Here is a 24,194-nt window from a genome sequence, read left to right as displayed (position 1 = left end):
GGAAAATGGAATTGCCTCAGGGCACATGGAGTTGGCTTAGCATCCCAATCAGTCAAGCTCAGGCCCAGCTTTCAACTTTGATAGTCATTGTTCCTGAGAGCCAGCATATCCACAGCATCCCCTAAGTCTCCATGAGGATGTATGAGAAGATTTTTGGCTCTCTCTGCTATTGAAAAGGAACTCCTCTCTCAAGAATACTTTAGTCCGGAGGTGCCTGGGTGGCTCGGTCATTAAGCATCTGCCTTCGACTCAGGTCATGATCCTAGGGTCCTGGGATCAAGCCCCAGGTCAGGCTCCCTGCTTAGTGTGAAGCCTGCTTCTCCCTCTCCCAAACCCCCTGCTTGTGTTCCCTCTCTCACTGTGTCTCTCTCTGTCAAATAAGTAAATAAAATCTTAAAAAAAAAAAGAATACTTTAGTCTGTGTGGACCCACCTTGCTACTGGGTACAATATTGGGAGAGAGAGAGAGAGAGAGAGGGCCTCTGTGGATAGGCAGCCGCCAGAGAGAGGCAGCGCATACTTGTTCTCATTAACCAAAGAGGCATGAATTCATGCTGGGCAATAGGGTGACTTTGTCCAAAGCACAGAGACAAGTGAGACTGAGAGCCAGCAAGAAAGAGGGAGTTTTATGGTGTGCTGTCTGCCCGACCCATCGACTGAATCCAAGTTGGCAGGCACTCCCCTGATCCAGCTAAGTAGTGCCAAACACAATATCCGAAGTGTGCAGCCACCCTAGCTGAGCATACTTAGTGCTCTTACAAACCATTACAGTTTAAAGTGGAATGAAAATTATCCTGGGAACACGGGCTCTGTTACTGTGAATTCATTTGGGCTTGACTCACTGAAGGAGGCTTGAAGGTCCCAGAGGTACGTGACCAAGATTTCTGTTTCCGTTTTTCTGTCCCTGCTGACCTGAGGTGAGAGAACAGAGCAACAAAAGGTGACATTATATCCCAGGGGCCAGAGAATGCCCTTTGTTACTCTGTTGGTTTGGGATGTAGTAGCCCGATAGAATTGTTTGATAGGAAGCCAGAAGTGGTTTCTGGGTGAGACATAAGGAACTCCCTTATTAGTTAAGTGGGCAAAGTTCAGTGCCAAGGCCTGGTAACATTTGTTGTGTTGCTCAAAGAATTGCTCTGCTCATTTCTGGTTTCTTATTTGTTCAAGACCAGGAGCGTCAAGGGAACACCTCAGTTCATAGGCGCTCCTAAGAGATGCTTACAGGGCATCTTTGGGGTCAGGGGTGCAGGCGTGGGGCTCCAGGCAGGCCCTTCTACACCCATAGCAGCAAGCACCTTCTCTTTCCTGTGTTTTATGAAGTGGGGTTCTGTTGGGAACACCAGTTGTTTTAACACAACCTTTCCTTCAGGGAGTACCCTAGTTTTCTTCAGAAATCTACCACTGTCTGTATGTCTTGGGTGATGTGAGGTGGACTCTACTACCAGACGCAGGACAGGCGTGTACAAGACTCAGGCTGAACCAACCAGAGTCCCTGATTCATCTCATCCCATAGGCAGTCCAGGAAAGGGCCAATGAGACTGAGCTTGCCCAAGCCCTCCTCTAGCCCCACCCCTTTCCAGCTCTCTGATTCAGCCCGAGCCATAGTTCCTTCACCTGGATCCTAGGGGTGATACTCTTTACACCTAGAAGGGTGCCTGGCAAGCACTATACCTTTTATGAAACATGAGCCGTTGTTTATGAACCTGAAAGCACAATCTATTGCTCAGTTTTATTAGCTCCTTCCTAATTTTTCCACTGAACAGTTACCCTAAATGTCCTCTATAACTTCCCTTCCTTCTCAAACAAAAATAGCAGCACTTCCTCCTTTTCAAGCCAATTATCTCTCCACCCACTGAAACCCCCTATCCAATTTGCTTTCACTTCTCCTCCTTCTCATTCCTGTTCTTCCCTCTGTGTGCATGCAGGACCTAAAGGAAGTTTGTCTTCTGCTGGACGTTGGATGCTCACAATACCACATTGTCCGTTGTGACAATCCTCCAGCATTTTGTCCACCTCCGCCTCAAGACGAAATAGTCCTTTTGTAACACCATCTTGCAGGTATAACCATGCTTAGGTACAAGGCCCACTTCCCTGGCTGAAATTCCAGCTCTTTTCAGCATTACCTTCCCTTCAGTTCACTTCAGTTTGGCCCTCTGCATATTTTCCAAAGCCCCTCCTCCAATTATTTTATTCTGAGGAAGTTGACAGAGGCAGACAAGGCAGGGAAAAACAGAAACCCTTTGGGGAAGAAAAGGGGGGGGGGGCTTCTGCATCTTATGAAAATTTATAGCTCTCTGAGGACATGATGTTTAATATCCTGAAAAAGGCAGAGAGAGGTAAACCAAGGAATGCCTTTGAGGATGAGGCAAGAAAAAGGAGACATGTCTTTGATCCTGGGAATGGGAGAAGCCAGATGGCCATTGAAGAATCAGAATCCAGTGTCCCTCATAGTACCCACTCCACTCCCCCACCCTTCCCCACCCTCCACCCCAGCCAAGGAGGCAGTGGGATGTGGAAGTGGTAGGTGTTCTGGTACTTCTGAGGAGGCTGACCCTGGGCAGAGACTCTCTAGGCTCAGCAGCATTCCTGTGCCAATGGTGGGCCTGTGGAGAGACTACAAGACTTGAAAAGAATTCCTGGCCTGGATGGTGAGGATGTCAGCAGCCACCATGACGAACTGGTGGAAGGGCATGAATTTAGCCTCTTGTGTCACCCAAGGTGGGGAGCACCCTAACCATGGCCAGCATTAGCCTCCTGCCATGCTCTGGTAGGAGGCTGACTTGAATAGAAATGAAGCACAGGAAAGGGATGAAGACTGCACAAGCTCACACCCTGAAGTGTGCTCTGGGCTTGAGCCCCACATCTCAGCACCGGCAGCTTCCTGTGGGGTTCACCTATGTGTGCACATTTCAATACAGGGCTGCAGTGGGAATGCAGATGCACAGCTCCTCTCTGGGGTAAGAAGCTTCATCTGAGGCCCCAGGATTAGCCCTCAGTGTGGGTTGAAGTACTAATAGCCAAAATAGATCCTTTTGGGGGAAAAAAAAATCACTTCGCTACCCCCAGGAAATTGATCCAACATTACCCATCTGGGATTTTCTGAAGCCAAATCCACTCATCAATGTCAAAACCAGAATGAGAAGAAACTTTTTGAAGAAACACCCTCCCGTTCTCCCATGTCATAGGTGAAAAATGGCCAGCTTTGTTTTCTTTGCTTGTGAAGGAAGAAAAATTTTTTTAAAAACCCAGAGTAGATCATGATGCTGAGTCTCAAGCATCCTCATTTCCAGATGCCTTTATAGTTCCCAAGTTGTCCCATCAAACTGAGTTACAACTCTATTAAAATGTCACACTCAATATTTTTTTTTTCTGTCTAATCCCCTAATACCCCAATCCCTGGCTGTCAGCAGACACATCAGGAAACTCCTCCACCCAGAGGATTTGGTTTGGGTTTGTTTTGGCCCAGGAAAGAAAGCACTGAGGAGAAGGGCTGAGCTGCAGAGAGAGTGCAAACATGGGCACTGGGGGAGGGTCAGCAGCCTTCTTCATTCCTGAGGTATCTTTAGTCAGTGGCACCAGGGGTGGGCAGGTGGGCGGGGTGGATGAAATGCCATTTTGAAGGAGATGTGTGACCAGATTCAAGGAGTGCCCATTAGCCACCAAGTGAAGGGAGAGAACCTTGCTGACCATTCTCGACTCCTTACCAAGGAGCAGGGGAAGGTGGCCCAGGAGTGACTCACCCAGCAGACCCTGCCCCAGGACAATGATGGAATGCAAATATTGATAAATCCTGTGGTGGTTTAATGCTCTTCAGAGTGCTCAGCACACACTCTGAGTCACCAAATCAAGATGAATGAGTGCTACTTGTTAGATTCCTTGACAGGCAAAGATAAAAGGAAAGAAACTGTCAGACAAAGGCCATTTCCACCATCTTGTGATTATAAATGTCTACAAAGAGACATTATTTTCTGAGTGTCTTCCTCATGGAGGCAGGTTGCTTTGGCTATGGGGAATTATCAGCATTCTGGTAACTCTGCTATCCCCATGGCTTATATTGGGAAGGAACTAGAAGTGGAGCAAGAGGAGGAAGGATGAGACATCTCTACTGGGTGTTGTTCTTCACCGCATACCTTCTCCAGCACGGTGTTTGGGCCTCTGCCTCACAAGTACACGTGGGGTGGTGAAGGGCACCCGGTGGGGTTCAGACAGAGGCCAGGTGGTAGTGCTCTGTGGGAAAAGACAGCTGGCCTCCGTGGCATCACTGGCTTTTCTCTGAGCCACCACCATATTTCCTTTTTTGAAAGCAAATACAGAATACTAAAAAGTCTGAAATAGTTGAGAATTTCTTCAAGGGACAAATACGATCCTCATCCATGGCTAAAACCTGCAGGAATTAATAACACAGCTAGATGGTACTCTGGAATTACTAGGATATTTCTTTTCTGATCAAAGTGAAGTGGAGAAGGGATTGAAAAATCACCCTGGAGTCTTGAGTAGAGATCTTGAATGTGCACCAGGAGCTCACCTGTTGTGTACCTCAGTGGGGAAGAGACAAAAGGAAAGCTTAGGGGAAAATGTCTCACTGGAATACCCGGCCACGCAAATGGGAAAACATGGCCAACTGCAGCAGCCAGAAGAACTGTGGCTCCTTCCAGAAGTTATGAGTATGAAAACAGTAGAGGCTAAAAGCAAATGTAATCCGTTCATGAGCTCACTGACAAGGTTCAGGTTGAGTGATTGTCAGTTGTGTGCTGTAATTGTAATAATTGCTTATGGCAATTACACTGCCACACTCTGTCCATTCTACCTTCCCCTAAGATCTCTCATAGCAGTGCCACCTTGCTAGCTTAATCTCTCACAGCTGAGCATGGTGATGCCCTCAGATCCAATATGCATTATCAATCATGTAATCATAAAATAAGAGAGGTGGGGATAATTGAAGATCAGAATCAGTAAAAGCTATAAGACTGGGTCAGGCTGCTTTAAATAATAATAATAATAATAAATCCCAGGATTGACAGCCAAGCCATTAGCTGGCTGGATGGGATGAGAGTATAATGTTTGACTCAAGAAGTAGCCCTCAAAGTGTGGTCCTGGACTGGTACCATCGCATCACCTGGGAAATGGATAGAAATGCAAATTATCAAGTCCATTGGCTTCAACTCCACTGAATTAGAAACTCTGGGGGCAGAGGTCACTGTGTGTGCTTTAATAACCCCCCACCCACCACTCCTGGTGATTCTGATACAGCTGAAGTTTGAGTATCAATGGATTGAGGACAGAAGCTGATTAAGGAACACAACACAACTTCACTTGCCAGAGACTGTGGCCTTGTGGGTTTCCAGGGAGTAGTTGTCCTAGTGATAATTCTTTCTTTAAGAGATAAACACTTCTTTTTTGAAAGTATCTTCAGAGACTAGACCCAGAACGGATCTTGTTGTTCATCTGCTTCCTCATTTGGATGGATCTTTGCAAAAAAACCATATCACACAGCCTGATGACCAAACCCAACCCTAAATGTCATTTTCCAGGTTTTCAAACTCAAATTCAACCTCAGAGGAAACAGGTTTCACATAGAGAGTATTCAAAAGAATGTGCTTAGGGCGACTAGGTCAGACATGTTCACTGTGACTTTGAGCTCATTGCGCCCTTATGTTTTCTCTTTTCTCTTTTAAAATATAGCACACATCTGGAACAATCTGCAAATGTGGCTCTTCTAGGTAGGATAGGGCCCAAGTACACAATAACAAAGGATAAACCGGTAGACTTCAGGAGATACCAGATTGTGGGTCAGAGGCCATGTGCACCAAGAAATGGATGGATAAAGTTTCCAGGGTGGTTCAACTTGCATGATTTGGATTCTAGGGTAATTTGACAGTGATGGGCCATGAAACAGCTGCAAGATCCCAACAGCACTAGAGCAGTACAGTGGGAGCAAAAATCCCATCGAGAGTTTACGGGGTAGTTCAGGGACCAAGAGGTCACACAGGCTAATTCTACAAAATTCCACAGCAGGTCTCCCATTTGGCCATCATAGTGAAATGTAACCTGTGCCTAATTAACATATGGAAAATATTAAGACTGTAATGACCCAAAGCATCCCCATGCCTTGGGAGTCAGGCAGTATGGCTGGATTTAAACATAACTCAGATACGTTTGCACCAAGCTCCTATTAAAGCAATCATAATTGCTGTATTTTTTAAACTTCCCCCATATGGCTGCCCCCTCCATTCTTGTGGCAATCAAGATATCAAGAAGAGCAAAGGGAGAGATTTGTGTTCTCATATTGACGAGAGGCTTTAACTAATTTCTTTGATAGTCCAAGATTTACTCATTGGGGAATATTGTTAGTAGATGTTATTCTAAATCAATTACTTAGGGAAATACAATTTTTGAAAAAAAGGAACAATCAAAGGGGTGCCTGAGTGGCTCAGTTGATTAAGCATCTGCCTCTGGTTCAGGTCCTGGGATCAAGCCCTGCATCAGGCTCCCTGCTCAGTGGGGAGTCAACTTCTCCCTCTCTCTACCCCTCCCCTGCTTGTGCTCTTACTCACACCCTCTCTTTCTCTCAAATAAATAAATAAAATCCTAAAAAAAAAAAAAAAAAAGGAACAACCAGAAAGCCATCGTTAACACCTTATTTTGTTCCACCTTGATGAACCTCAGCAAGGACTAGTAAAGAGAGCAAATGTAAATTTGATCTGCTTGTCTAAATGATGAGACACTGTACTGGTAGGAAACGGATTCAGCTCAACTGAGAGCAAACAGACAGTCATTTAAATACAGGAAGATCACAGAAATGAGAACATCATATTTGCCATCAGAAGGTTGCCTTTGAGAATTCATATTTTTCTGTCTTCCTGGTCCACAGCCCTTGGATTTTGCCCTTTGGCCTGACAGTAGTAACCAAGGTGTACCTCCAACACTGTGTCCATGTTTCAGGCAAAAGAAGAGAAAGTATTAGCAAGCTTCTGGTTATGTCTCATTGGCAGAACTGTTACATGACCTTATCTGGCTGGAAGGGAGGCTAGAAAATCAGGTTTTTAGTATTTTCAACTTCTGAAGGAGAAAAGGAAATTGGGTCAATGAATCTAGAGTCTATAGTATTACAGACATCATAATAAATAACAGAACTCTGGATTAGTATGCCCTAACATGTTTCAGTGAACATCATCAAGGCCTTCTCCGATTATAGGTTCATGTAAACAGCTAGTCATGATACAGTGTGATAAAGACTAAATGCCAGGTGTGTAATTAGAGCTTTTGTTTTGCTGGAGGTGTTTAGGGAAGCTTCAGTGCTTGTCAGGCTTTAATGGGATTTTATTAAAATGCAGATTCAGGATTCAGTGGATGGGGGTAGGGCCTGAGATTCTGCACACCATAAAAAGTAAGGGTGGAAAAGTAGGAATTCAAGTGGAGACAAGGGGTGGGGGACCATAAGACTAGAGAAGAGCGTGCACAAATGCACGTTCCGTCCCCCACTCATGCAGTCCTTTGCCACACTATATCTATCTATATAGAGAGACCACAAGGTACTTGGGTAAGTTTTTAGAAGATACATACAATAAGTAAATATTATGTATTATATATTTAATCAACTACACTACATACTCATGGTGAGTATTAACACACATCTAAGCCCAGCAAGGAGGGATGAACTCTTAAACAATACAAGAATAAATATTATAAATGTGTACCAGTCCCAAATGAGGAGAGGCGGATATGAGAGGAGAGTATAGAAACTTATTCTGAGTTTTTTATGGTCAGGTAATCAAAGAAGTTTATCATACTTGGCTAGCTGCTATGGATACCCAATGAAAAATAATGTCCTTTCTTTTGTGTGTCTAATTAAAACTTGTATCCAATTAAATTTTGCCCTGAATGACAGCTTGCTTTATCATTGCTCTCAATGAACCTACTGTTGCTCTGAATGGTTTTCTTCATTTCTGATCTTTAACTCTTTTTTTTTTTTAAGATTTTATTTATCTATTTGACAGAGAGAGAGAGAGAGAGAGCAAGAGGGAACACAAGTAGGGGGAGTGTGTGAGGGAGAAGCAGACCCCCTGATGAGCAGGGAGCACAACATGGGGCTGGATCCCAGGGCACTGGGATCCCATGACCTGAGCCGAAGGCAGATGCTTAAGGGCTTAGCTACCCAGGCACCCCTGATCTTTGACTCTTATTACCAACTCTATGGCATTTTCCTTCTAGTAACTCTCCAATAATCAACCTTGCCTACTCTGACACTTCTACCTCCTGGAGCATGGATAGAACCAGTGGATGAACCCTTTACCTGTCCTGTTATCCATCCATCCCTTCAACATGAGTTAATACATGGTTGTCATCTACGGAAGGAAACAGACATGAACAGAAATAAATGGCAACACCAGCAAAATGAAACGGCATGGTATGAGAAGCTGCATAGCATGTACTGAATGGAATAAGAAGACTGAGTTCAAACCCTGGCGCCATCTCTTGCTAGCTGGATGAAATCAAGCAAATTTATTAACCTCATCAGTCAATCAGAATAATAATCCCTGTCTCTTGAAGCTGTAGTAAGTATTAAATGAAGAAATCTATGTAAGATGTTTAACACTGTTCCCAGAACATAGTAGGCACACAATAAATGATAATCATGACTATGATGAATGAAAGGATCAGGAAGACATGTATAAATGTTATAGGAAATCCAGTCAAGGTATGGGCGATTCTGCTTAAGAAGAGGTTCATGGAGGAGAAGCATTTGAGCTAAATCTGGAAGGTTAAGAGGAAGCCAGGAGGAAGACTGGGAGATTCACTTCAGAAAAAAGAAACATCATAAACTAAAAATAAAATGTAGATTTAAGGCTTACAAGTCTACAGAAGAAATAAATGATATGCTAGCTTGAATCATGGGCTCAGCTATGGGTAATAGGGAAGAAGAATCCGAGCCAGAACTTGGAGCTATTCCCTAGACTGGGTTTCAATTAATGACATAAATTGTGTTAAAGTGATGTATGTGTTAAGTATATGCAGTTAGCAGCTCGGACGTCATGAGATGGGGCTTTTATTAAAGGCCCATACTCCTCTTTTCAGACATTTGTATCAAGCCCTCCAAGTGTGTCATGAGCCTGTTTATCAGATACTTCTGTTGTTGAAAACTCTTCTCAACCATTTTTAAATCCAGGTGCATATTTCCAGGGCCTAACTAAAAATTCAAAGATACGAAACATGCGTTCTCTCCTTACTTCAGAGGCTACATTGTTCATCTAGGTCTAGCAAGAGCTCTTCAAAACTGTTCCAAAAAGTGTTTCATTCATTACAATCAAAAAGAACACTTTCCTAAAAGCTTGCTTTTTTGTGTCTATGTCTGTCTCTGTCTCCCCATACCTCCAACTCAGACCCTTCTCTCTGTCAGTTCCACTTCTTTGATGATTGACCCTCGCTGTGAGACTTTGAGCAATTTGATATTTTGTTTATGATTGTTTTTAAGCCCCACATACTCTAAATCACCCAATACTTTCTATTCCATTACTACCCAGCTGACACTTGAGAAACACAGGTTGCTATTTTATTTTCCTCTCCAATTATTCACCCAGCCCCTCCATATGTATTTTTCTTACACATAAACCCAGTACTAAAAATACACATCAGTTGAAGGTTCTGCCAAAATACTTAGTGAGTGAGTAATGCAACTAGCCCGAGACCGGAAGTGTGGGGGTCCTAAAATAAATCCCTTTGAAATGAATGAACCAATTTGTCTGGAACCTGACTTCATTAAGACATTTTGAATAACTATGTGGGATACAAAGTCAGTGGGCTGGTATGAGGCTCAGCGCACACATCACATCCGCCTTCAGGAATTGACATCTCTCCCTGAATGTCGCTTGTTCAGCCAGTAGAAGTTCTCAAGGCACACGCGTATTGCAACCCCTGTTTTGTTTTGTTTTGTTTTTTTAATTCTTTCATTGCTCTCATTGTTAAGTATCCTATGTATTTGTTTCCCTACTTACTGTTTGTACCTTCCCTCTGGATTGTAACTCCATGAAGGGAAACCCAACTGTGCTGTTTCCCACTGTGTCCCCAGCGCTAAGTCAGTGCTTTGCACAGGGTAAGTGCTCAGAGTTGTTGAATAGATTTCAAATCCAAAGTCCTGTAAGGCCAAACTAACAATTAACTACTTTTATGCTTGTATGTCACCTAAGAATAAAATAATGATGCTGGATGTAGTTGATAAGCATGTGCTACATGGCTAGTACTAAGCTAGCATGCTAACATAGATCCTGTGGCATACTCGATAATTCCCACAGCTCTCCTGCATGATCTGTGTTTGCAATCCCTTTGCACATGAGACCACCGATGATCAAAGAGGTTAGCAACTCACCCAGGGTCAGAGAGCTGGAAAGCAGAAACCTTAGGGTTTAAATCTAGGACTCATTTATCACAGCTTCTCAATTTATCACTCTGCTACTCCTTCCCATCAAGTACCATGTATCGTTTCAACATTCTTGGGGTGTAACCCCTTTTGTATTGATTCTGAATTGAAATGAAAAAAAGTAACTATTGGTTTTAGTGGCTTGCTGCTCCTTTTCTCAGATGTTGCAATTACAGAATGGTTACTTATCCTCCCACTTCTTAGCCCTCTGGCTACTTCAGTCTTCCACATCCTTTAGGAAGAGCAAAATAAAACTGATCCCTTTTCCAAAACTCATCAGTCTTTCCCAGTTACATTTCCAAGCAAATCTGGATGGACTGGGGCCTCACAGGAAAGTTCCCCCATCGCATGAGTCCAGATTCTCTCCCTGGTCTTGAAGAATTTTACAGTCCACCTGAACCATTTAACTAGCTACTTCAAGAGTGGTAAACTCTCCATTCAGAAGCAAAGCAGGAAGGGAAATGTGCCTGCCCTTTGCCTGCTGACTGGAGTTTTTCTTCCGGATTCCATTCCAAGCCACTACCTGAAGTTTTTTAAGAACTCTGGATCTATTGACTCTCTCCAATGCCTGTGGAGTCACAACACCACCCATTTGAATAAGGCAGACTACTTCTTTTATTTACTTATTTGCTTGAAAAAGATCTGAGATATGTACATATTAGAATTTTTCCCCCTTGCCTGTGGTGGTGAGTCCACTGAGAAGTTGCCGAAGCTGAGGTCAACAAGGTTGCTGCCTGTGTTCTCTTCTAGGATTTTGATAGTTTCCTTTCTCACATTTAGGCCTTTCATCCATTTTGAATTTATTTTTGTGTAAGATGATATAAGAAAGTGGTCCAGTTTCATTCTTCTGCATGTGGCTGTCCAGTTTTCCCTATACCCTTTGTTGAAGAGACTGTCTTTTTTCCATTGGATATTCTTTCCTGCTTTGTCAAAGTTTAGTTGGCCATAGAGTGTGGGTCCATTTCTGGATTTTCTGTTCTGTTCCGTTGATCTATGGGTCTGTTTTTGTGCCAATACCATACTGCCTTGATGACCACAGCTTGGTAATAGAGCTTGAATTCCAGAATCGTGATGCCTCCAGTTTTCTTTTTCAGGATTGCTCCGGCTATTCAGGGCCTTTGTGGTTCCATACAGATTCTAGGATTGTTTGTTCTAGCTCTGTGAAACACACTGGTGCTATTTTGATGGGGATTGCATTAAATGTGTAGATGTTAAAAATAAACATTTTAACCATGTTTGTTCTTTTATTCCATGAGCATGGAATGCTTTTCCATTTCCTTCTGTCTTCTTCAATTTCTTTTGCAAGTGTTCTGTAGTTTTCAGAGTATAGATCTTTTACTTCTTTAGTTAAACTTATTCCTAGGTATCTTATGGTTTTTGGTGCAGTTGCAAATTGGATTGATTCCTTTCTTTTTCTGCTGCTTCATTATTGGGGTATAGAAATGCAACAGATTTCTGCACACTTATTTTATATCCTGCAACTTTGCTGAATTCATAAAGAGTTCTAGCAATATTTTGGTAGTGTCTTTCAGGTTTTCTACAAAGAGTATTATGTTGCCTGCAAATAATGAAAGTTTGACTTCTTCCTTGCCAATCTGGATGCCTTTTATTTCTGTTGTTGTCTGATTGTCTGCAAGGCTAAGACTCCCAATACTATGTTAAATAATAATGGTGAGAGTGGACTTCCTTATCTTGTTCCTGACTGCAGTGGAAAGGCTCTCAGTTTTTCCCGGTTGAGGATGATATTAGCTGTGGGTCTTTTGTATACGAACTATTGGGACTTCATCAAGATGAAAAGCTTCTACACAACAAAGGAAACAATCAAAACTAAAAGATAGTCTGTGGAATGGGGGAAGATATTTGCAAATGACATACTTATAAAGGCTTAGTATCCAAAATCTACACAGAACTTATCAAAGTCGATACCCAAAAACAAATAACCCAATTGAGAAATGGGCAAAAGACATAAATAGATGCTTTTCCCAAAAAGACACCCAGATGACTAGCAGACACATGAAAAGATGCTCACCATCACTCATCGTCAGGGGAGTGCAAATCAAAACCATGATGAGGTGCCACCTCACACCTGTCAGGATGGCTAAAATGAACAACACAAGAAACAACAGGAGTTGGGGAAGATGCAGAGAAAAGGACACCCTCTTGCACTGGTGGTAGGAATGCAAACTAGTGCTATCACTCTGGAGAACAGTATGAAGGTTCCTCAAAATGTTAAATATAGAAATACCCTATGATCCAGTGACTGCACTCCTAGTTATTTACCCAAAGAATACAAAAACACAGATTTGAAGGGGTACAGGAACCCTGATGTTTATAGCAGCATTATCAATAATAGCCAAACTATGCAGAGAGCCCAATGTCCATTGGTTGATGAATGGATAAAAAGGTGCAGTATATGTATAAAATGGAATGTTACTGAGCCATCAAAAGACTAGAATCTTGCCATTTGCAATTCCATGGATGGAGCTAGAGGGTCTTATGTTAAGTGAAATGAGTCAGTGAGAAAAAGACAAATACCATATGATCTCACTCATATGTGGAATTTAAGAAAGAAAACAGATGAACATGTGGGAAGGGGAAAAAGAGAAAAAGGAGAAGGGGAAACAATGCATCAAAGACTTTTTTAACAATAGACAACAAGCTGAAGGGTGATGGAGAGAGGTAGGTGGGGGAAAGGGTGATGGGTGATGGGGATTAAGGAGGGCACTTGCTGTGAACAGCCCTGGGCGTTGTATGTAAGTGATGAATCACTAAATTCTGTTCCAAAAACCAATATTGCATGTATATTCACTCCCTAAAATTTAAATAAATAATTAATTAATTTTTAAAAATGTGTCTTATTCCATTCGATGACCATTGTGTTTGTCTTGCCTTTTATAAGATGGAATAAGTTCTGAAGATTTTGAAAGACTTTAAAATCACTGCGTTTACCCCACATTGATAGTTTACTCCTCTGCAATACAAACTCTGAACTGTTATTCAATACACAGCAAATATAACTTCTGTGCAATGTTTTCGGATTATCCAAAGAGTGCATCGTCTCCATGAAAGTTCGCACAAACTCTGCAGTATCACTTACCACACAAAATAATTACCTATTTACCTGTTGTTTAACCATCATAGTCATAAATACCCTGTGGTCAGACATCATATCTCATTAATTTGTGATTCCTTGCCTGTCACTTGGTATTTAATAGATTCTCAATAAGTGTTGAATGAATTCTGTATACCTGCAGGTTATTCATCCTCTTTGGAAACACTTTGATTGATAGCTCACTATTTTAAGATCTAGCTTTTTCTCTTGTGCAGATATAGTTATTATAAGATCATGTATCTTTGTTGTAGTGAGCTAAGCTCGGTGTCCCTAACACTTCCAGCTCTTGTCCTGGTTTTGCCTTCTGGCTTTGCTCCTCTGAAAGTATTTGAAGACAGTTAATGTGCCCCTTCCAGGTTGGCACCTGATTTGCCTTTACTGAGAGCCTTACATGATGGCTTCTAAATTTGGACTATCATGGCTCCTCTTCCCAGGATAGTCTAATTATCAAAATTCCTCTGAAAGAGGGGTGCCATGCCATGTCCCAGACATGATCACACCACCAAGTACTATGAGATTCTACTGAGTGGACACTACATTTTTTCAAATAGCCTCAGCAACATGACACTGTTCTATATTTTATCAATTTTCCTATGTCTTCCTCCCACCCCGCCGTAGGTAGATTAGATTTCTAATTGATCCTGCTTGAGTTCATTTTCCAACCTTAAAAGTGAGACGTCACATTTGTCAATGTCTAAAGATGTTTGGGATCTTAGGGTGCTGAGGCACAGGACCCTGAACTCTGAGTACACTCATGTATTTTGGTAGTTAACAGATACGCTTTCTCCTTTTGTAGCTGACTGATACCCTCTTTACTGATAAGCCTATAAATAATTAGGTTTTAAATAGTTGCATTCTGAGTACATTTCCAGGCATGTGCTGGCCTTTATTCACTCCTCTGGGTAGGCGCCAACAAGTTGTAACAATAGCAGCAGCAAGGCTTTGTGCACTGAGGGCTAGGCTCTCTGCTAAGCACTTTACATGCTTGTCAGCTAGGATAGGCAGGATTGGCATGATGCTAAACAATCCCTAATTCTTAGTGGTTTAAACAACATTTATTATTTTTTTTTAATCTCACTAGTGTGGGAGAGAAGGGGTAGAATTTCACTCAACCTAGTCACTGGAGAGCCGGTTGAATAGAAGTTCTTTCTCAACATGTAATTCTTCATCATCATGAGAAAGGGAAGGAAGCCTAACATTTCTTTCCCTTGTTGGTTCTAAAAGTTCCTTCCCAGAAGTAACACAGGCCATTTCTGCTCACATTTCATCAGCCAAAACAAGGTGCATAACCTACATATCGGACTTGATTTTTTGAATTTCGAGATCCAGCCCTTAGTAGAGTATCTGGCCACTAGAGTGGCTTAATGACCACCAAAAAAATATGTGGTGAATGAATGAATCGATGGATGGATTGAGTCAGATGTTTCTGGCCCAACCAACCCCGGCTTAAAATGGCTTAAGGCATGAGAAAACTTATTGTCTCATATAATGAGAACTTCTAAAGTGGGCAGCTCCAGAATTGAGTGAGTCTGAGGTTTGGGGAAGTCATTAAGGATCCAGATCCTTTCATCTCTCTGCTCTACCATCCCCTGAATGTGCTTTGGCAACCTCCCCATCACCATGGTCATAAGGTGGCTGCAGCAGACCATATCCAATGACAGCAGCACCCAGAGGAAGAAGAAACTAGATCTTCTGTGGGATCCTCTCTAACGAAAGATTTGCCAGAAGCTCCCCCAACAGATTTCCCATCATGTCCCTGTGGCCAGAGTGGTGTCACATGCTCATGCCTAAACCATCACCGGCAGGTGGCATGGGGCTACTATGAATCATTTCGTCCAATCAGACCCATATCCAGCCTTGGGATAGGATCTTTGTCTTTTGAGGAAGAAGGTGAATCCCTGAATACACTTGGAGTTTAGTTAACAAGAAAAAAGGAAGGAATGGATGTTAGGTGGAGCACATAGGGGTCCCCAAATGTCTTCTTTTTTTTTTTTTTTTTTTAATTTGACAGAGAGAGAGAGAGATCACAAGTAGGCAGAGGGGCAGGCAGAGAGAGAGGGGGAAGCAGAGAGAGAGGGGGAAGCAGGCTCCCCGCCGAGCAGAGAGCCCCATGCGGGGCTCGATCCCAGGACCCTGAGATCATGACCCGAGCCAAAGGCAGAGGCTTAACCCACTAAGCCACCCAGGCGCCCCCCCAAATGTCTTCTGACATTGACAGCTTTTCACCATTACAGCTTTGATACCCTCCAGCTTTATGGGTCTGTTGATGATCTTCTGAGATCTTTTTTCATTAATTTCATCACCACCCCCACTGACTTCAATTAAGTCAGGAGTTTATTGTGATTGTGTCAGTTGGCTTTGCAAGGGCCAGATTCATTTTATATAGAATAACTTAATATTAGCTGTATAAAGTAAACTATCTAACATATAGAAGGCATAAATCAAATGTAATTTCTTCATAGAATCCTTATAGACCACCAATCTACCAACATTTATATCACCTTAGTTACTACCTCATCAGGGAGAAATCACTCAATGTGGAAACAAGGAGTGTTAGAATAAAAGGCTAGCATGTATCCTCCATTACAGGATCCAGAGCTCTTGGTCATGCCTTCTCTGTGCTGAGATGAGATCACAGGACTCACCAGAATCTATTCCTAGAATCTTCACCTCTTTTTCATTCCCTACTTCTTCTGCTTCCCTGCCTGACTCCTAATTACAATTTGTGTCACCACTGAAATACTGTAGGCACAGTGAGTATCCTGTGTATTCTTTCAGGCCACCAGAAGACACCTGTCATAGTGCTTATCACACTTCATTTTAAGACTTGCTTTATTGTTAGTCTCTGCTTTTAAGACCATAAATAAGCTCATGAACTTTAAAGACCCCATTCATGTGCTCAGCCCCGTATCTGCTGTGCTTACCACAGAGGGGAGGGTGACTTATCATTCTGTTTTTTTTTTTTTTTTTTTTTTTTTACAGACAGAGAGAGAGATCACAAGTAGGCAGAGAGGCAGGCAGAGAGAGAGAGAGAGAGGGAAGCAGGCTCCCCGTCGAGCAGAGAGCCCGATGCGGGGCTCAATCCCAGGACTCTGAGATCATGACCTGAGCCGAAGGCAGAGGCTTTAACCCACTGAGCCACCCAGGCGCCCCCATTCTGTTTCTTAATGAAGGAACGACTGAATAGCATCTGTCAACATTACAGCAGCACATTCTGTGGTAGCATCTGCCAGATCCACTGTTTTTAACTGCACCACAGAATATAGCTTGTCATTGTCTTGTCTCAGTTCATGGGGCTGGGGCTGCAAGAGGCCCATCTGACTGCTGCAGGAAGAGGGTTTATACCTCATGGTGGTATCTACAATGATTTGCAGTTGTACAACCCTGTTAGTTTTGTGCTCATTTCTATGGTGAATTTGTTCATGGAGAATAATTCTTGTTTTCCATTTTCAGCAGTAATTTTTTTTGTTTCCTTTTTAAAAAAATAAATAAAGCTTTGTATATAATAGCCCAGAACTAGAAAAGTCCAAATGTCCATCAACAGGCAAGTAGATGAATAGATTATGGCATATCTGTACAAAAGAATATTCTATTAATGTTAATTATCAAGAAGCAGTAAAAAGGAACAAACCATCAACAGATGAATGGATGCAGAAGACATGGTGTTTGTGTGTATATATAGATATATACACCCACATATTTATGTATATATGTGTATGTACATATGTGTATGTATATATACATATACGTACATACATAGTATATATATATACATATACACATACATACATACATAGTATATATACATACATACATACACACACATAATGGAATATTACTCAGCCATCAACAGGATGAATTTTTTTTTAATTTTCTTTTATTTTTTCAGTATTTTAAGATTCATTGTTTATGCACCACACCCAGTGCTCCATGCAATACATGCCCTCCTTAATGCCCACCACCAGGCTCTCCCATCCCCCAACCCCTCTCCCCTCCAAAACCCTCAGTTTTTTTCTCAGAGTCCACAGTCTCTCATGGTTCATCTCTCCCTCCAATTTCCCCCAATTCACTTTTCCTTTCCTTCTCCTAATGTCCTCCATGTTATTCCTTATGCTCCACAAGTAGGTGAAACCATATGATCATTGACTCTCTCTGCTTGACTTATTTTACTCAGCATAATCTCCTCCAGTCCTGCCCATGTTGATAAAAAGTTGGGTATTCATCCTTTCTGATGGAGGTGTAATATTCTATTATATATATGAACCATACCCTCTTTATCCATTCATCTGTTGAAGGGCATCTTGGCTCTTTCCACAGTTTGGCAACTGTGGCCATTGCTGCTATGAACATTGGGGTACATATGGCCCTTCTTTTCACTGCATCTGTATCTTTGGGGTAAATACCCAGTAGTGCAATTTCTGGGTCATAGGGTAGCTCTATTTTTAATTTCTTAAGGAATGTCCACATTGTTTTCCAAAGCAGCTGTACCAACTTGCATTCCCACCAACAGTGTAAGAGGGTTCCCCTTTCCCACATCCTCTCCAGCACTTGTTGTTTCTTGTCTTGTTTATTTTGGCCATTCTAACTGGTATAAGGTGGTATCTCAAAGTGGTGTTGATTTGAATTTCCCTGATGGTTAAGGAGATGAACATTTTTTCATGTGTCTGTTAGCCATTTGTATCTCTTCTTTGGAGAAATGTCTGTTCATATCTTCTTCCCTTTTTTGACATGATTATCTGCTTTTTGGGTGTTGAGTTTGAGGAGTTCTTTATAGATCTTGGATATCAGTCCTTTGTCTGTAGTGTCACTTGCAAATATCTTCTCCCATTCTGTGGATTACCTCTTTGTTTTGTTGACTGTTTACAGTATGAAATCTTACCATTTATATCAATGTGGATGGAACTGGAGGGTATTATGCTGAGCAAAATAAGTTAATCAGAGAAAGACAATTATCGTGTGGTTTCACTCATGTGGAATATGAGAAATAGTGCAGAGGAACACAGAGGAAGGGAGGGAAAATGGAATGGGAAAAAATCACAGTGGGAGACAAACCATGAGAGATTCTTTTTTTTTTTTTTTTTTTAAAGATTTTATTTATTTATTTGACAGACAGAGATCACAAGTAGGCAGAGAAACAGGCAGAGAGAGAGGAGGAAGCAGGCTCCCCGCCGAGCAGAGAGCCCGATGCGGGGCTCGATCCCATGACCCTGGAATCATGACCTGAGCCGAAAGCAGAGGCCCCACCCCGCTGAGCCACCCAGGCACCCCACCATGAGAGATTCTTAACTATGGGAAAGAAACTGAGGGTTGCTGGAGGGGAAGGAGGAGGGGGATGGGGCAACTTGGTAACTGGGTGATGGGCATTAAGGAGGGTACGTGATGTGATGAACACTGGGTGTTATACGCAACTGGTGCATCACTGAACTCTACCTCTGAAACTAATGATGTCCTATATGTTGGCTAATTGAAGTTAAATTAAAAAAAAAACTATTGATACATGCAACAACATGGATGACTTTCAAAATTATTATATGCAGTCAAACAAGGCAGGCAAAAAAAAGTACATATTTTTACATAAAATTCTGGAAAATGCAAACCAATATGTAGCAGCAGAAAGCAAATCAAAGGTTACTTGAGTGTGGGTATAAAAGGAGACATGAATTTTAAAGGAACATAAAAACTGTAAGGAGAGATGGATCTTTTCTTCATTCATTGTGGTGATGATTGTGGTGATGGCAGACAACATGACCAGTTTTGACATAATCAAAACTGACCAAGTTGTATATCTTAATTATGTCAGGTCCTTGTGTTTCACTATGTCCTCAGTGTTGTTTTTTAAGAAGCCAGGTTTTGTAGGGCTGTGAGAGTCACTGGCACAAAGTTTAAATTAAACTCTAAATACAATGGGGAGCTACTAATGGGTTCTAAACAAAGGAAGGGCATGAGTAGATTTAATATCTAATGTGACAGAGGCACTCATGTTTTTTAAATATCTTATGTGACCCAACCTCATATTTCTCAAAATAAGGCAGGCTCGGAACACTCCACTGATACTTACTTATAGGAACTTCTCTGACTTTGGATTAGTCCAAGCATTTGCTCTCTTTCATGGAAAGAAAGGTCAAAGCTGGCGTGGGGATACCACAGTGCCATGAGTGTACACAGAATAAGCAACAGGCAGAAAATGTGAAACCAGATGTCTCTCGTCCTACAACTTGCTGAGGAAGAACACACCACCTCGGTGGCAGAGCTCATCCACTGGGCGCTTCCTACTTAAAATCTACAGGATAACATCTGCTCTTTCTAATAGTTCTTTGACAAGAATTGATGTATCCAGGAGACTGAGAAAGCAAATCTCTGACCCAGCCCTTTCGTAGAGGAAGAGAAAGGAGCCAGGAAATGTTAGACCAGGAAGTCTGATTTTGATAGCAAGTGGGATTCTTGGAGATGAATAAGGGATGAGCTCACCTCCACTGCGGCTCCAGCTTGCCGCCACCACCGTTTGGGAGAGCCCAGCACCTCTGAGAGCCTCAATGGCCATGTTCTTAGAAGGTGAAATATGAAAAGAAGTGATGGAACATCTAAGATAATAAAAAAAAAACAAAAACAAAAAAACAAAAAACAAAAACTTGGATTTAAAAATTCTTAAGATACAAAATTATTACCTTAAAGCTAATGGCTTGTTTAGGCCTTGAGTTTAAACATTAATGGCTAAGGGTTAAGAAGAAAGGAGGGACCGACTCTGTGTCCACTGCAACTGGTTTCTGAGGCACTTTAAAGCCCTTAAAGAAGCACTTTTGAATGATCTTAAACTTACTAGGTTGTCACTGACAGAACGTTTTCCTCACACTTGTCAACTAGGATACTGCTCTGGTTGAGGTAGAAGAAATTTTACACATTGTTTTATCATTCAATTCATCATGACACGGTATAAACAGTCTGACCAAACCCAATCTGTTGTCAGTGCTGGGAAATGCTTCTTACCTCCCACTCTGACAGGAAGTCACCACTGCTGGTTTAGCTAAGAGAAATTTCTTAAAATTTCCTTTGACACAGCCACTGGAAGTTGTGCTTTCTCCTCCTCATCAAGAGTGAGACTTCCTACTTGGGCACATTTATGAAATGCCTGCCACAGACTGGACCAGAAGCACTCAGAAGAGTGTGCTTTCTGGCTGGATGTGTAAGGGGGCCCAGCACCTGGGGTCTCAGCTGGGGTAGAACAGTCAAGAATAAGCAGAATTGGTGAAATTGCATATCATCCATGTTTGAATAATAAAGGCAAAAGAGATGATGCCTGTAAGTGGAGCCTGCCTTTAAGTTAAATACAAATCTAGTTGAGAGAGTGGACTTTTCAAAGACATACTTCAAGAGAAGGAATTAAAAATGAAAACATGCTTGCTTCTGGAATTGTTAGAACCAGAAATTTTGCCCTACTGTACTACTGCCTCCCTAAGATGATAAACTCCTAAAGATGAAAGACGATGTCAAAGTGGCACTTTGCTCAGTGCCCAAAAGACATTTTGTTCCTAGGAGAATAAAGACATAGACCCAAATGCAGAAAAAAGCCAGAGACTGCCCTTTGGCTGGGTAGTGTGGTCCTTCTTAGCTCCTCTCCCTCTCTGAGAGATAGGGATATCTCCTCTCAGATTAGAGAAGTTAATAATTATAGATTTTCTCCGGGTTCTATATAAATATGGTCAGAAGATGGGAATCTAACTTGTGGGACTCTGAGTCATTCTCTTATGTGAAATCATGAAAGCATGAATTTCATAATGGCAGTGATCTATATTTGTATTATCCTCTACTGTCTTCCCAGTGCTGACACCTCATAGATGTGCGCTAAGTTTTTTTGAATAAAATCAAGAAACTATGTGTTCCTGCTTGTGTAAAAAACAGACAAGAAACTATGAATTTCTGGAAACATGTAAGGAATAGACGAGTTACTTCTGAGAAAAAGAGGAGAAAGAAATTTTATCTTCCAGCTTTTCTCATATTTAAATTTTTTATTGTGGGTTTGAATCATCTTTATAATTAGGGTGAGAAATTAGTTAAAAAGAAATCACTCCTTGATTCCTTTTGAGAAATGGGCTTTAGCAGAACTTAAAAAAAGAAAGAAAGAAAGAAAAAGGTCTTTCCCCTTTGACCTGAAAGGCAGCCTTGCCCTGGGGAGGGGGGAGGTGGGTGGGATGGAGTTTAGAAACTTTAGCGCATCCTCTGAGTTAAGTCTCATGGGGTGTTTGTGTCAATGCCTGTGGCTCCTAACCTTGAGGAAATACTGAAGAGGGCTACTCCAAGGGATGTTTTGGAGTTAAAGAGAGAAAATAAAAACACTGAAGGCATTTAGCATAAAGAGGAGGGAATCTGGGGGCAGGTTGCCAGAGTCTGAGCCCTGCTCCTTCTCTTACTAGCTGTAGCATTAATCTTCATCAGCTCAACTTGCTAGGCCTCAGCCTCTCCATCTGCCAAATAGGGATGAGAGCTGTACCCGGTTCCTCAGGTTGCCGGGAAGACAGGCCCCTAGAGTGACGTCTGGCATTATCATTCTCAGTGTGCGTCAGCTGTCACAGACGTAGAGGAGTACAGAAAAAATGAAGTTCAAAACCACCGTGGATATTGATGCAAATTCATATGCATCAGCTTGTCTGGGTTCTTTTCTATGAATGCAGAAACTTAATAATACCCTTTTTCTTTCCTTTTGTGCATACTAAATTGTTCTCCATTTGACATAGGTACAATTCCATTTTACAACTGGTAGATGTAGAGGCAGCCCCAGAGTTGAGACATAAAAGATCCCATGGTGAAATGAGAGTCTTTGCACAAAAGTGAGCATTGAAATGTCTTCTCGTTTTACCTCTAAACAGACTTGTTTAAGAGGAAAGACAGGAAAGCAAAAATCCAAACACGAAGTAAGTGGCTACTCTCACACGGTACAAACGACTTGGGCTGTGTTTTGTGAACACGCCTATGTTTGTTCACAGAAAGACAGATAGGAATAGAGATTTCAAAAGAAACTGCAGGTCTTACTCTGAAAGTGGGTGGCTGGGTGGATTTCAGAGCCTAAAGCTTCAGTTTCTCTGATCTGCCCACTTAGAGTAATTGGAAGTCCTAGCCCAGTTTCTGGGATGGTCTCCTAAAGGAGGAAACCAAAGACGCAGGGGGTGCGTCCACCGCTCTTCCAGCTGGTATTTCCCCAGCACGCTTTCTCTGTCGTGTCTGTCAAACATACCTTTTCTGTCTGCCCCCTCAGAGAACAGGTTCCTGGCTAGTCTTTGATTCATACTTCCCCTCATTTCCCAGTGAAAAGCATCTACTCAACCTCACGTAACATAAACATTATGGGTCAAATCAATCCAAGTGACTTGAAAATCAAAGTAACCCCTGACACACACATACAAAAGTTTCCACTGAGTATCAGCTTTGGCTTTCTGCTTTGGCTGTTTTCTTTGGGTGCTAATCAGAAACATGTTTCTGCTGTTGCTCAGTTTTAGAGGAAATATTTTAATCGTATTTTTTTCTCTACATCTTTCATCACAGATTTTTTTTTATACATGAGAAAATTTGGCTTTTCTTTTATCCCTTCCAAACAGAGACTTATTTTTGCTATGATATATGATGTATTGAATAATTAAAACTATCTGGCAGAGCTGTGAGGCTATCTTGTCCCATTCCCGGTCACCTGTCCCCTGCTCCCTACAGATGGCCTCCCCTCCCCAGTTGGCCAGCATTGAGGGGCACACACAGATCTCCCCATTTAACCACACAATCTCAATTCACCCTCTGCCCAGCAGTTCCTCCTGCCCCACTGGGACTGACACACTGATGTGTGTTCTCTCCAGATTGAAAAAGGAAGGCTGTCAGTGTGCAGAGCAGGGGCTATTCAAGTAAGCCACAGAGGGACACATCCTGTCCCTGGCTTGAGGTGACTTGTCCCAAGGTTCATCTTCGTTTCCCTATGAAACTGTTAGACATCTCCATGAAATCAGAAGTCCTTGGACTTCCAGCCTCGGAATTAAAAGATAACATCAACTACCACTTGAGTACTTTTAATGAACCAGGGACTTCCTAAACACTTTATGTCGATTAATTCATTCACTCCTCGCAACAGCTATATGGAGTAGGTGACATTATTACCCCCAAGGTAATAATTTTACAGGCGAGGAAAGTGAGGCGCAGAGATACTACATAACCTGTCCAAGGCCACACAATAGTAAGCTGAGGTCTTGGGAGACTTAGCAACTAGCCTACCAGTTGAATGTCCTGATGTCACCCACTTGAGTTCCCTACCTGGGCCCCACCCTGGTGAAACTGGTCATTTTGTGCTTCTCCTGTTCCTTCCACACACTCTGTTCCTATCATCTGTACCACTTTACTGTTATTATCTATTTGTACTGAGTCTCTTACTTCTGGTCTTCTAGGTTGGGGACCTGTCATACTGACCTGTAGATTCCCAGGGCCTAGCATATCCCGCATACTTAATCCCACTGCCAGCGGTTTTCTTCTCTTAATTTAATTCTGATCAATTGGTAGCGACTACCAGGAGTGCTGTGTTGTGGAAGCTTCTGAGCAAGTGTGCAGTCATTGGGGAAAGAGTGATAAGCCATGGCTGTCTTGGGAGGGAGTGTGGCAGACCTCCATCACTCATTCACTGTTCCTCATTCCAGGGGTCCTC

The sequence above is a fragment of the Enhydra lutris genome, unplaced genomic scaffold, assembly GCF_002288905.1.
Source record: "Enhydra lutris kenyoni isolate GAN:26980312 unplaced genomic scaffold, ASM228890v2 scaffoldscaffold50, whole genome shotgun sequence".
NCBI lineage: Eukaryota > Metazoa > Chordata > Mammalia > Carnivora > Mustelidae > Enhydra > Enhydra lutris.
This window is presented reverse-complemented; position numbering follows the sequence as displayed.